The following is a 15,715-nucleotide window of genomic DNA, read 5'->3' on the forward strand; positions in this document are numbered from 1 at the left end:
CTGCAACTGCAGCTGAGGCTGGGACTGCGGCTGCAGCGGCGTCTGCGACTGGGACTCCGACTGGGGGCCCTCTTTGGTTGTGTGTGGCCGTGACCAAGGAGTTTTTCCTGCTTTTCTTGCTGCGTCCTCAGCGGCAGCAGCAGCAGCAGCAGCAGCCGCAGCCGCAACCAAAGCTGATCGTCGGGCCATAAACAGGCGCAGGCATCGAGGCTTGAGTTCGGTTTTTTTTTTATTATTACAGCTATTTTGTGCGCAGCAGCAGGAAGGAAATTACTGTGCATGCATTTTCCTCAATAATCCTCCGCACTGCTCAGCTGGCTGGTTGACGTCGCGACGTCGGCATTTTCCCCGCATATATAAAAATAGATAAAAATGCAATTTAGCTGCGCGTATCTTTCGGATGCAGGCAGCAGCTCTTGTCGGCAATTTGTGCATAGACAAAGGAACAGGAATTCGCCTCTAATAGCTTTTGTTTCAGCTGCATGTATCTGAGCATCTGTGTCTGTATCTGTATCCGTAAAAGTAAATGCAAATGCAAATGTATCTTTTTTAGCTGCCCCGTCGCATATCCCTCGCATGCGCGTCTCTCTCTCTCTCTCTCTCTCTCTCTCTCTCTATCTCTCTCTTCTCTCCTTGTTTGATTAATTTGCATATAAATAGAAAAAGTTTTGGTTGCGATTGATCTAATTTTAGGCATTCCAAGTGGCCCAATGGATACATGGAGTGTACGCATCCGATTCGTATCCCAATACACAATTCGCATCGCATATGGCTAAAATTGGAATTGTTTAAAGGGAGCCCTCATACCAAAAAGAAACTTGAATTGATCTTTGACCGATGACTACATCAATCAAAGATCCATTCAAGTTTCTATTTGGCAAACGATCAATTTTCAATCCTTTTGTCTTCTTTAAACTACTTTTAATAGAAACTATTTTCTATTTCGAAATTATGTGGTATATACCAAAAAAGTCCTGGTTATCTATACGTGTCAAACGGTATCTAATATCTTAATTTGATGTTCATTGTAAAAAAAATTATGTATATCGATAAATATTATCGATTAATTGATTAAAATTATTTAATACACTCGGTAAAGCTCCAACCATATAAACCGATAAGTGTTATCAACTAATCGATAAAATGTACACGATAAGTTTCTTCAAGAAACGCGCAATTGAACCAAGCTTACATTAAAGTTATTATAATCATAAGGATCATAAATTCCATTAAGATCAAACCTATCGAATAACTCATTTATCGAATTCGATTGCCTTGCCTATTATCTATGTAAAAGGTGACAACGCCTTAATCGATATCATTGGTGTGAATCGCTTTCGATGAATATTCTGTTCATTAACAGATATGCTAGCAATTTCATCCACGAGGAAAGGTTCTCTCAACATTTGAGATAACATATCTTACAACTATCTAATGTAGATGCGATGAATATAAAGTGCAAGATACAAAATACTACAAGACTTGGAAATATAAAAACCAGTAGATAAATAGGTCTGAGATTAATATAGGATCGCAGCTGCATGCGGTTCATTTATCAATATCAACGACTTATAATACTCTATTGAAAATATGTTTGATTTAAATCAATAGATCTTTGGGTCGCCTCTTACACTTTTTCTCTCTCAAAACTCAAACTGAATAATTTATCACTTACGCATCATTAAAAAGGAAGAAAAAAAGCAGCAATGGATGCCTTTGTGGTTTATGTGGGAACTTTCAATTGAATTGAATTACGAATTACGATTTTCGAGTGCTGAATTTCAATTGCAATTGCATTGGTTATCCTGGCCAAGGAGAATCGTCTCAGCTGCGGGTACTTGTGTTTATGTAAAGCGAAAAAAAGGGCATTAAGGAAATCATTATTAAGATTGACAGAGCCCACACAATGATATAAATAACAATTTTGCCCCGAACTCTCTTCGAGGAGGGTTGCCCACATAGGGACTCAAGTGGGACTCGCAACCCTCAGACACACAGACACACAGAGACTCTGGCCCCGACCTGACATTACCGAAATAGCGCACCAGCATATGATCAGCCGCCGTTCGGTAGTCCTGCAGCCCCCCCCCCTCCCCCCACTCTCTCTCTCTCAGCCAGCAACAGCAACATGCTAGGGGTTAATTCAACCCCTAGCAGACCCCGAGTAGAACCTGAGACAGTTTTTGTTTGTGTTTTGTTAACCGCTTAACAGATTTCTGAGCGTGGCACACAAATTACTCAACACCGAAAACTATTTTCAAACAAGAGTGCTTTAAACGAGAGTGCACGACGAGAATATACCCTGGAGCCAGACAAGATGTAAGGTAATAATATTGATAAATCTGTGTAACTACACGAGAACCTGCAAACGAAATTAGAATCAAAGATACATGCTTAAGGATCCTTTTTATTACATCGATATTTATCGAACGATAAGAGAAACAATATATTGGGATCAGATATGTCGCGAACTTATCTCCTAAATAAGAAAAACAGCCTTTTTGTCTATCAATATATATCGATCTTGTGAACATAGGCGCAGTTATCGATAAATTAATAAAAAAAATATATATAATTATACACAGCGTTCGGAGATGCTTCTTTTAGCCTTGCACATAACCAATATGCCCTATTAATAACATTTGCAGTGGGTATAGGGTATACAAAGTGTTGTCAGATCCTGCGGGCTCGAGTTTCATTTGGCGTAGGCGTGGGCGTGGGCGTGTTGTGTGTGTGCTATTCCTGTGCTATTCCTGGAACACACGCGTATCGCAGCACGCACATCTCCACATCCAAACAAAGCTGATCCTTTCACTTTTATCCTTATTCTCGAGCCTTTTGTGCCTATTCATGCTGCCTTGCTGATTAACTTTTGCTGATCTTTTGATTTCTCGCAGCCTTCGTTTACACCTTAATCCTCACAGCAGGACAATCGCTTTGAGCTGTTGCTTGTAACCAGTTTTTCCATTGTTTTTCCTTAAGATCTTTTTTAAGACAGTTCATTCAACTTTTGTGGTTGATTCGGGAGCATGGCTGGCTACCTGTTATTGATATTATTTATTTCCCTAGTTCCTCTGCTCCTTAATGTTTTTCTATGGTTAAAAAAACTAGATAGATTTGAGATATTAGAGACTTACAAAGTTTGACCTGAAAGTCCTGGAATAACCTCTGCCATAACCGAGCCCTAGACCTTCCTATAGGACTGCTATAACGTTCTCTCAATTCTTGACTCAAATAAATATATATAGCCCAATCTAATTTTTGTTCTCTTTGAACGTAATATTAACGATCAATTTGACCTAATCCATTTATTTTATCTTTAAACGGAATGTTTTTTATTTAAGTATGATTAAATCTAAGACTATTTAAATAGATGTACCAACAATTAGATACAACACAAGGCACTTTATTAAATAAATATTAGAATTTCGAATGAACTTTTTGTAGAGTATAAGTTATTAGATGTATTAGAAGTAAACGTAGGAACAAGAGACTACAAATCTAAATCCTTGAATGAGAAACATTTTGAATTTTTAAAATATCTTGACCAACAAGATATCTTGGCATTAACGAGACTTACCATGCTTTTTATGTATGTCCAACAAATGAGTTTTAGTGGGGAAAACTTGACAGTTCTTGATCGGAGTATGAGGAATTACGAGCTTTCAAATTTCCCTTACACATCTGCAAAATCGTATCGAATGGGACTAATATATCTTATAGGCACAATCGGATGGAAAAAAGAGCTTTCGCTCAAAAGTAGTTCTTGCTTTAAGAAATCTTAACTAAAGTCAACTCAGCCACAAAATGTTATCATTTACAGACGACTGTTCCGTGTGGCTTCTATTGTAGTTGAGTTTTGAGCAGTTCCCACCAATATCGATCCTGCCCACATGCCTTGCCCGGAGACTACCGTATTAGCTACTGGCTGCCCGACCGCCCGATCCTGCATAATTTTGCTGCATTTGCGGCAGCTCGTCTGGCGGCGCGTGTGCGGCGATGATTTTGTTGAAGAATTTATTCAGAGGCAACTCTTGTTGACCTCAATTAAGGCCAATCAAATGCGACGATCCTTTAGAGAGCCCGCAGAATTTGCTCTTCATTTTCATTTTCGGACTTGGCTTTGGCTCGAGAGCTGCTCGCGCGGCTTTTTAATTGTGTGGCAATTAACAAATTGAATGCGCGGCTTGTTTTTGGGGGTTGCAAGCAAATTGATCCTGCCGCACGGGCACATTTTGAGTTGCAACATTTATTAGTTTTCCATTTGCCGCGCCACATTTTCCCATGGCAACAGCGACAGCGGCTGGGAAAAATAAAGAAATCGTGCATTGAACCCTTTCACACACACAAACACACACGCACACAGGGAGCACGCTGCGCCTGGGCAGCCACTTGGCGGCTCCACATGCTCCCGTTTCCATTTCCACACACTGTTTTTTTTTGTTATACTCTGTGCCTAGTGAAAATGGGTATATTAGTTGAGTGCTAATCTATGCAGCAGGCAGAAGAAGGCATCGGCAAATCTATATATTTAGATTCTCTTGCAAGCTTGTCTCTTTTCCGATAGCACAATATTCGATAAATATCGATAAAGTTGCAGATTTTTTTTAATGTGGGCTAATTCACATTCTCTTAGATAATACCATCGATTAGTATCGATAGTAAAGTTCAAATTCTTCAAAATGTGTCTCACATCATATGCCAAACAAGTTTATCTCCATTATCGATAAATATCGATGTCTAGTCGATGTTTTGTAGAAAAAAATGAACATCTAGAATTTAGATTCTAGTATATATCAAAGATTTTAAAGCACAAATCTTTCACTTCTCTTCTTGCATATCTGCATTTTCTCAAAACCGATATATATATCGATTTTTAGTATCGAGTTTTTGATCATATCGTGAATAGCTGAGACAGCAAATTTTGCATATTGGTGAATGATTATTGAAGACATATCAATAACATTTCACTGCTTAGATATCTCATCAGAATCATCAATATCATCAGGCATCATCAACTCAAATGTAAAACAGCGAAGTATCTTCTTGATTTTGGGTATGTACACATACAGATACATCATTAATAAGTCCTGCATAATTACACAAGTAATTTAAATAAAGAAGTTTTACGGAGATATTCGGTATTGTTAAAGAGCTTATGTTGAGCCAGCTGGGAGCTGATTGCAGGGCATCTGCTAGTCGGCACTCTCGATAGGTGGACGCACTTATTTGTGTTTTTCTGCTGCCTCGCAGTCGCTGTGCATTTTCTTCTTCTTCATTTTCTCGGCGCACAAAAAGCGGGGCATTGTCCCGTACCCATTGAACGCTGCCCCTTTAACCCGTCCTCTCTCCGGCTACCCATCGACTGCTAATGGATTCTCCGCGGCCTCTGGCATTATCATTGTCCAGCTCCTGGCATATGTCCCCTCTTTGACTCCTCCTCCCCCCCGTCCCCTGCTTGCATCATCCCCTTCTCGGGCGAATGCACTTTGCCTGCGACCTGTAAAGGTTTTTCCTGCTTGGCTATCGCCTTCACGTTGTTTGCTTCTGCTTCGCTGCGCTGTGGCAAAGGAAAACTCAACTTTTCTCAATTTCCACATACAGTTTTTCTCGCTACATTTTCCTTCTATTTACGTACTTTCTGTTTGCTGCATTGCGTTTTGTTTTCTCGCCCGGTTCTGATAAGCCGCTGCGGGTCTTCCGCCCCGGCAGAGGATTTCCAGCCAGGGGCATTGCTCGTATTTGTCGTATTCCAGAATGCATTCGCCCGGCTCGTCGGAGCATTTCTTTAACCGCCTGATAACAGCATTTGCTTGTTTGCCTTTTGGTCAACGCCCCCCCTCAAACGCCACGCCCCGCAAAAGGCGCACAGATAATTTCCAAAAATAATTTCCAGGAGTTGAACGAATGCAAACGAAACCTCGAGCTGGTCCAAGGCTCTCGTTTCCAGCTATAAATATCATTTTATTGGGCAAATAATTTGATATAGCAGGGAAATATATGCATGTGCCTCAGTCGAGTGATTCATACTAAAGATAGGTGAAAAAAAAAACATTTGGCATGCCGAAGATTTAATACCCTTATAGACAAGAGGCTCCCGATTTGAAGTTTTTCATACTTTTCTATCGATTTTCTTTATGGTTCTTGTAATATAGTTATCCGATATTGTTAAGCTGTGGGATTTGAATGGTAAAGTTATTGATTATAGCGAATTATATTGATAAAACTCGTAAGTGCCAAGATTGATCAAGATATCATGTAAAAAGAAAAGGTTTGTCAAAAGAAACTAATTTTACGTAAGATTATACCTAAGGAGGGTTTATAATATAGTAATCCGATAGTAAAAAAGTTGAAATGGTCGTTAATTTTTAGTTTTAATAAATTTTTATCATTTAAAAACTCAATTTTCAAATACATATTCCCATGGAAGCTATATTCTCTACTGATCCAATCGGACCTACTCTGACTTACATAAGCGGAGACTCTATTGAATAGATACGGACGAACATTCCGGCAGACATAGCCTTAATGCCTCGTCAGTTAATACTGATCAGATATATATGCATACTTTATGGAATTGAGTATATTTCCTTCTAAGCGTTACACATTTAGTGAAAATATTGAAATACCCTCTGAAAGGCTATAAAGAACAACAAGTTATGTTTATCGCGCTTAGCTTATTGGGGCTCGTTTGCTTTTTAAATGGAACCCACACAGTTCCAGGATACGAGCGTAATAAACAAGTTTGTGGTCCGCTCACACACAGAGAGAGAGAGAGAGAGAGAGAGAGAGAGAGAGAGAGAGAGAGAGAGAGAGAGAGAGAGAGAGAGAGGGAGAGGGACAGATATGAACACACACACACTTTATAGACATATCGATGACACCTTGGGGCTCACCCAGTCGGAAAGAGTTACCTATTTTATGTATCTAATTAAGGCAGCCCTTCTTGAAGCACACCTGAAAACAGACATGATAAAAGAATGCATAGGGAATGCATGTATATAAGATCTACAGCTTATGGAAAAGCTAACTCATGCGGAATGCATTCTCTGCAGCATTTTGATATTTACATTTAGAAATATAGAAATATCAAAGTTTTAAAGAATAGTTCTCTAGATGAGCTCTCTTTTAATTTTTAATAAATGGCAAATAAGAAAACAAATTGTAAACACAATAATCTACTTAAAAGACACATGAAAACACACATGACAAAAGAATGCTTGAGGAATGCATAAAATATTTGCCGTTTATTGATGACATGCATACATGCATGAAAAAAGCACTGCTTGGGGCCTGACATGTAATGCCTCAGCTTATAAAACACATTAGAGCTTTGAAAATATTTGAATTATAATTGTAAAAGTCGTATTTTTAGATTTTTAAGCAAAACTTTTCTTAAAATGAGTTTATTTCTTTGTTTAAGAAATGCTTCCCATTTAAAGTCCAGCTGGGTGAACGCACTCGCTCCAGTCTAGGCCAGGCTGGCAAGTGAAACACTCAACAACAACAACAACAACAAAAATAGCAACAACAACAACTTCAATAATGAGGCGCAGGAGTTAATCATCGAACTGATGATAAGCATTTGTGCTTGTGTCTGTGTGTGTGCGTGTGTGTGTGTGTGTGTTTTTGTGGCTCTTCTTAGCAGGACGCCTGTGTTTTGTGGCTCGGCTTATCAAAGTGCGTATTGCTGATTTGCGTTTTATCTGCACGTGTTGCTTATCAGCAACAGGACTTATCAGGACAACAGTGCTCCCTCGTTGCTGATAAGCCTCAGTCAGCAGTCAGGCTGCTTTTAATACCCTTACATAGGGTAGCCAAATTTGGTCACAAAGTGTGTAACGCATTGCAATAGATATCTGCGTGGCCGTAGAGTATAAACATATTGTTGATCAATGACAACGGACAGGTCGTTATAGCCATGTCTGTCTGTAGAAACTTTTGAAGATATCTTGGTGAAACTCTACTCTGTTTATAAAGTTGTTAGCCGGATCGGCTAACTATAGCTTATAGCTTCTATATGAGTAAAGGGTTAAGCTTTTGCTTGAAAAATTGATTTGTTTCTCAATATATTCTATTAAACTTAAAGAACTACGAGCTATTTTATGCCCCTCAGCTATATCCAACAGCCTTCATATGATCCTACGATAATTTAGGAAAAAACTTTTTGTTGTTTTCAAATTATCTTAACAAGAGCGGACTACTATATATTGTATATGTGCAATAGAACGATCGATCACAGATAGATAGCATATAATCTGATCAATATCGTACAACTATATATATGTAGCACATAGCTCCAATTTGAATTCAATTGTCAGCTGCATTTCTGTAAGGGTATTTCATCTGCGGCGTGTAAAAGAGATCTGTTTCATTTTGCTGTGGCTATATTGATTTTTGGTTAGCGGGTCCGTGTGAGGTCGGGCATATGGCCAACGTCAACGCCAACGCTTACCTTGGCAGCGGCTTCCTATGGCTGAAGAAGACTCCCAAAAAACACCAAAAACACAAAACAAAACGTGCCGCGCACTTGGCTGAGTGCTCCAATTATTCACGATTGGCAGTTGCAACATTTGCGGCATTTCTTGCTAACTCAGTAAACCCAAGCTGCAACGGGCCAGCCCCATGCCCCCCCCCCCCCCCCTCTGCCCTAAATATTTGGGTCAGTCGCTGTGACAATTTCGCGACAGCATTGGGTAAAAAAGAACTGCGGCAGCAAAAAATGCGCTGCCAGCCAGAAAATCGCTTTGACACAGCCCCAAACTAAAGCTAGGCGAGTCTCACCCCAGTCAGTCCATTCCCCCTCTTCACCCTCCACCCTCTACAGCCAAGCTTCACCTTCAATGTAGTCAACATTATGGAGGGCCCGTGCCGCCCCGTTCCGTCCCTCTCGACCTTCTCGGCGGCGAGGCTACGACTTCTGCTTAAGCAACAAATATCGAATAATGCGAACGACTTTTGTCCACTTCTGACTTCGTCTTCTTCTTCTGCTACTTCTTCTTCTTCTTCTTCTTTTGCTACCTCTGCCTCGGCTTGTTTATGTTCTTTTTGTTTGTTTGCCTTGGCACTCTGCACATTCTGGACTGCAAATGCAGCGAATTTATTTTCATCATTTTCATTTTCCTAAAGCTGGTCTTAAATCACGTAAACTAAACTCTACAAAAAACTCTGCTTAAAGGTCGGCAAATCCGATTGGAATTTTATTGATATTTTTCAGCTCATATCAAATTTCCTGCCCAACCTAATCTGATTAATCACTTTGGACAGATAGTTATACTAACCTGTAAGGAATTATTCCTTTTGCGTATCACAGCTATAAAAATGAACCTTAGCTGTTAAATAGTCAGGCGCGGCCAACTTAACAACTGCAGCAACCTTAGCAAGCGCAGCCAACTTAACAAGCTCAGCGAACTAATGGAGAACACTCTTTTTTATTTCAGTAAAACTATGATGTAAGCCAAATGAATGCAACTTTAGATGCACATACATATTTATTCAGGATTAAATTATTTGATTATTTTAATTCCGTGGCCTTTAATACTTCAAACTTTCGTTGATGGGATAATAAATAATTGAAGATATGTGTACTCATACGCCGCTTGTGACGCCACTTGGCGCACATTGTTCCCAGTATTCATGAATGAATGTATCGAAACAAAGAACATGAACAAAAATAACAACAACCAAAACAAAAACAAAAAGCTCACGATGTAATTGTGCAGTGGAGAACTTTTGATTTTGCCAGCATTGGATTTGTCACAGTTAGAAATCTAAGAAATCTCCAAGCCTTGAGAGTGGAGAATTTCTGTTAACAGCAACAGCAACAACAACAAATGGTCAACACTTTGGCCTGTCACCCGAAGTGGTCACTAAATCGATGAATGAATGCGCAAAAGAGATGACAGCAAAAAACCTGAAGCGACAAGCAAATGCAAATGTGAAAAGAAAAACAACAACAACAAAAACAAAACAATTTAGTTACGATCGCTTTTGAATGTCTGGGTAAGCAGATAAAACCGAGCGGCGCTCAACAAGATGCCAAAAGTAACTGGGACTGGCTAACAGCCATATACACAAGCACACACACACATATACACGCATTAGCTATACAAAGCCACTTGGTTAAAATGAGCGGCTCAAGGTCATCACGCTTGCAATACCACACAAAAAAAAAACAAACAAACAACAACATGCAGACTATGGAGCTTTGGCATCTAACTGCAGCGCCAAAGCAACAATAACAACTTTTCACAGTCGCACTTGCTGTCGGTCGACGCCAACGTCAGCGTCGCTGTCTTAAATGGCCTCGAATCAGCTGCAGCTCCCAAGTAACAGAAAACAGGCTTACGAAATCACGAGTTATTTGAATTGAATGAGCCGAAGTTGTAGCTGAAGTCGCAGTCGAAGTCGAAGTCGAAGTCGAATTGTAAGACAAAGCAAAGCTCCAGCACTTGTAATAGTTAGACACACACGCACACGCACACACACAAGCACATTATCCTCCGGCGCTGGCAAAATTTCACACAGTTTTTCAATGAAGCTGACTGAGCTAGCTGAGCAGCGCAGCTGTTCTCGGCAGAGCCGCTGCAATTGCACTTTACACATCTGTATATTTGTATTTGTGTGTGTCTGTGTGTATGTTGAGCTAAAGCGAAGATGAGTGGCAATTACAAAATTCATAAGACAATGCGCTTGCGCTCTCTTTGCATTAGTTGGCTTGGCTCTCCCTCTATCTCTCTCTCTCTCTCTCTCTCTCTCTCTGCCTAGTCCTACACAGAGCTGCTTGGTATGTAAGCTGAGAAAAAATAAAGCTTTGATCAAATGAACCGCAACTGCTTCGCATCATTGTGGGCGTCATCAAAGTTGCCGTTCACCAGAAATGTGGGCGGCTGAGGCTGCTGCTGCTGCTGCTGCGACTAAGGCTGCGACTGCGGCAGAGGCGGGTGGCTGTTTGTTGGCGTGCCTTGGTGGCATTTGTGTCATTTGAAGTTAATTGCTGGGAACGAACGAGAGGCCGTACAACGTGGCTGCGGCCGGATTTGTGTCACTCTTAAGGTTAACTTGTAATTATGATTATTGCATTGCCTTTTGTCTAGCTGGAGCTGGTTCTTAACGCTGCTGCTTCTGCTTGTCCATGAATGTCGAAACTTCGAGCAATTACCAAGCCAAGGAAGTCAAAAGCTTATTGACAATATATAACACACTGCACTTAACCGTTAGTTGGCAGCTTTATTATTTTACACAAAATGTATCCATGACAACAAATTTGAAGCAAAGTGAAGAGCGCGAAGAGTTGAGCGCACTCGAGTTTTTCACTTTGTGTTCGCTTTCGTCAAAAGCAAAATGTACGTCCGTTTTTTCAGCAGCAAAAGAGAAGCTTCCAGAACAGCCAAAACCAAAGCCAAGCACAGGCATGGCCACAATACAGTGTGCGATGACAGCAGGCGGGCGAGACGACTGAGAGAGCTTACCGTTAGACATAAGGCGAGCACTGCATTAAAAAGGGCGCGCTCATTATGAGAAGAAAAAAAGGCAAAAGCAAAATGGCTGCCAGCCAAAAGCAACAACAGCAAACGGGAATGCGCTGCAGCTGCAGTTGCCCATTGCATTCCGATTGGAATAGCTTTTGGGAACAGACCGATCCACAAACTAGAAAACTTAGCAGGAAAATCTCGCGCGCACACACACACTCAAAGAACTCCGTTAAGGAAAGCCAAGTTAGTCTCACTTTTTGGGCTTCACATTATTTCCCTGGCCCGTCTTTGGCTAGCTTCGCTGCGGCGCGTTGGGCCTGGAATTCAGGTCAAGCATTTTAATGCGTTGCAGCTTAGGGAACTCTCTCAGTTTTATTTTGATTTTCTTTTTTTAGTATGCTTGTTGGTTACACAGTTTGCTGTGACTATGGCGAAAGGCATTCATTCCCTTTATCATAGGGCCTATATAAATAATTTACATTCTGCATCATTTAGACGTAGCCTTATATCTTTGATAGGTTAGCTAGAAAGTTAGATCCTACATATTTCTACATATTTGAAAAGCTTCACACAGGAAGGACAAACAACAAAGAGAAACAGGGAAAAGTTCAGCTAGTGGAGTTTGGCAAGTTGGGAAAAATGTCCCACAATAAAATCCCTATGACAGTTTAGCCAATGTTTATTACTGGGAATAATCGAATGGCTGGGTAAAATACAAGACGTATGCTAATTAGAAATCTCCAAATGATCCATGGAAACTGCGTCATTCTAAACAGGCAACGGAATTTAATTAAATTCAAATCTTATGCGCTTTAAATTTAGTAACCATTCGATTTCGTTCCGAAAATAACAATAAACAAATTGGGTCTAGCGACTCCTTGATGGGCAAACGTTGTTGACCAATTACAAACCAGTTTAGCTGGGCATTAGCCAAAAGTCCATATTATAAACAAGCAAATAGCATAGCTGGAAAACGTGCTCGACTAACAAATACCCTATTTATGTAGATCTTACAATATATGTTAATTCAACTTGAGCAGGCTTTGACTCCGTCGCGCTGGGTTTGATCACATTCGACTACTCCATACCCTGTTTTAACAGTTATAAATGATTCGGTTTTGGACAAAAATTGAAAATATGGTATTTCAAGTTCGAGCTAGCCCGTTTTAGTCTTAGAACCCTTTTATCAACAATTACAGGGTATGTGACTTGTCCATACAGTCCGTGAAAAAGTTGACGCATTCGAGAATCCCACGCAGAATACCTATTCGCTTTTTTTTTGTCATCGATTCGAAAACGGATTCGGCAAACGTTAACGAAGTGCACGACTTTGGTCTAAGAAGGGGTGAGTCGTCGCGAGAGGGGGGGTTGGGCAAATAATTGAGAGGAAAACGAAAACCCCTACGCACAGGCACCGAAGGTTGATCTACACCAAGCGAGAGCGAGAGGGTAGAGAGAGGGAGAGCGAGACAGAGAGTGAGGTGGAGAGTGAGGTGGAGAGTTAGATAGAGGGAGAGGGAGAGAAACGCCTTCGCACGAACTGCTGGCATATTGGAGAGTTATTTAATTAAAAGCAAATTTCGTATCAAATCATGCCTCAACAACAACAACAACAACAACAACAACAACAGCAAGAGCAACAACAACTATAACAATTAAGCAATTAATTTATATCAGCCGCGGGGAAAAAACAAGCTCGCGATCCCATAAACCTGTTGATCAACGTGTCCCACAACACGGTTAACCCAGTTGCAGAACCCAGTATTTAGCTGGGCAGTACCCAGGTACTTTATCGCCCAAGCTATTAGAGTTTATTTGAAGATCCAGTATTTCGCTGGGCAGTACCCAGAATCAGCCTGCCCATTAGAGAGGTGAACAGCCAGCACATGAGCCGCACCCATTTAGTTTTCCAGTTGCAATAGAAAATGGGCTGATCCAAATCTCAGTATTATATGGTTAAAGTAGAACCAGTATTTTTATATAGTTTTATTTTACTTTGCAATATAGCCAAACATCCTGACATTTGAGACCTAGCCGAGTACCTTATCTTGCAATTTTAAACTAAGGAAAATTGAAACAAATTAAATTTAACAATTTAAATATAATTTTGTTCTTAGCTAAGATTTCTACGCTTACAATTTTATTTAATTTTTCCTTAATTTAATATGAATTCCTTTTGAATTCATTTTTATTTCGGGATTAGAGCAACCCAAAATTGGGATTCTTTCTACACTAAAGCTCTAACTCTCCCACTTTAATCGCTCTCTCTCGCTCTCTCTCTCTCTCATATATAAAAAGTTAAGTTGCCGCTAAGAAAGCAGGATTCGTTGAAGGAGTGGAAGTGGAAGAAGCATTGCTGACAATGGGAGGTCCTCGTTTCGACGCACGAGATTCGAGATTTATATATTTTCCTATGCAATCAAATATTATATATTTCAGACTATATATTTAAATTTTTTTTATTACATTTGATTACCTTAATATCAATATTTTTAACGCTTGAAAGATAGTGCAAATCTAGAGACAATTGACCGTGAAATACAGGGTGCCTGTGCTATGTACTAGAAACGCCCTTTCTGACGAATCGAATGATTCATCTTCACTCAAATGATTCATTTGCTAATTGTCTGGCTTATTGTCAGATTATGACGAAATACTTAGTAAATAATCAACTGGTTAGCGAGTCTGCTTTGTGCAAATCTCTTAACTAGAAGTTAAATTCCATGAACTGAACCCAAGTCAAAGTTCTATATATATATATATATAGTTAGATCCGGTTTGGTATTACATTAGTCTCTAACCTAGAATTCCCTGAATTTAAGCCAAGTCAAGAAGATAATAAATATAAGCTCAATTCCCTTAATTAAAGCGACGTCAGTTATATATATAATATGATATAATTTCGATGAAAGGACCTTGGGTCAGTTAGAGAATACTTGATTAAAAGATGTCCTGTACCCAGCTACAAATTTCCGTAAGCTTCTTCCCTCAGCCCCAAACTGTGAAAATTTCATTTTTAACTAAATAAATTCCCCGTATTTCGTTCGATCTAAAAGGAAGGGTTTAAATGTGGTACCAAAAGAGTGTCAATGCCAAAGCTCAGTTTCTTCAGTTTAGGGGAGAGAGCTACACAAAAGTTAAGATATTCCTGAAGTGCTCGAAAAAGATATACATATACTTTTCAGCATATACTTAATGATGTCTGAGATGCTTCTTTTTGACCCATTGGAACTAAAGCCGAAACCATAATACCCCTTTGCTACCCACTCTCAAAACTTCCCAAAGGAGTTTTCATGCATTTTGATAAACGATCCGTTAATGATCCTTGCTTTATCTAAGGCCTTGGAATCTGTTTTGGGTAACGCCCCGAAATGTATTAAAATATTGAATTACCATTTATTGCGGGCCCCGACAGACTCGGCCGGTAAGGTAGGGCCTTAGGGTTCCCCCGTTTGTAAAATTGGTATGCACATAAAATTAAGCTCAAGTGTGAAGCGGGGAAAAGTCAATTTGATTTCGGTTTCAGTTAGACGCGCGCCAGCTAGCGGAGCACGCGTTCTGATCGAAAACCCGTTTTATTTTTTATAATGGGATGGCATTTATAAAATAGATGTGGCGGAATGCGCCACGTTAGAAAATTTCCCTGTTACTATTTATAGCTTATGTAGTTTGTTGAGCAAAAAAAAACTTCATCGAGATGCAATCAATTTGCAAGTGATGCGAGAATAAATAAACAAACAGAGCAACAAGCGAAGAGCCACCCACTTGCGAAGAGAGTGAGAGCGGGAGAGAGCGCAACGTGGAGAGCGTGAGAGCACAGTTTTATGCTGAGCATGCAGTAACTGCTAACCAAGAAGAAGCAACGTCGGCAGCGGCAGAGCGAAACGAGGACGAGCAGACGAGCGCTGCCACAAAACTGCATTGTTGTCATATTTCGTAATACGCTGAGGCAGCGACAGCATGAAAATACATGGGGCAGAGGCGCGCAGAGCGGCAATAGCAAGTCACATCGAACAAGCAAGAGGAAGCCAATGTGGTGAGCAGTGCGCGGCTGCTAGCTGGCGCTCACTTGATTTCGACATGCGCTTATCAGGCCAGAGAGTGCGAGAGCGCGCGCTTAAGTGTGTAGAGTCAAGAGCGTAAAGGGCGAGCGCCAGAGAAGAGCGCCAACGCAGCGGCAACTGCCGCTGTTGCTGTCACTGCGCCATATCATCATTGTATTAGTGAGCGGCAATTCAAAA

The sequence above is a fragment of the Drosophila novamexicana genome, unplaced genomic scaffold (assembly GCF_003285875.2).
Source record: "Drosophila novamexicana strain 15010-1031.04,08,12 unplaced genomic scaffold, DnovRS2.1 tig00001062-arrow-arrow-pilon, whole genome shotgun sequence".
In the NCBI taxonomy this organism is placed as follows: Eukaryota; Metazoa; Arthropoda; class Insecta; order Diptera; family Drosophilidae; genus Drosophila; species Drosophila novamexicana.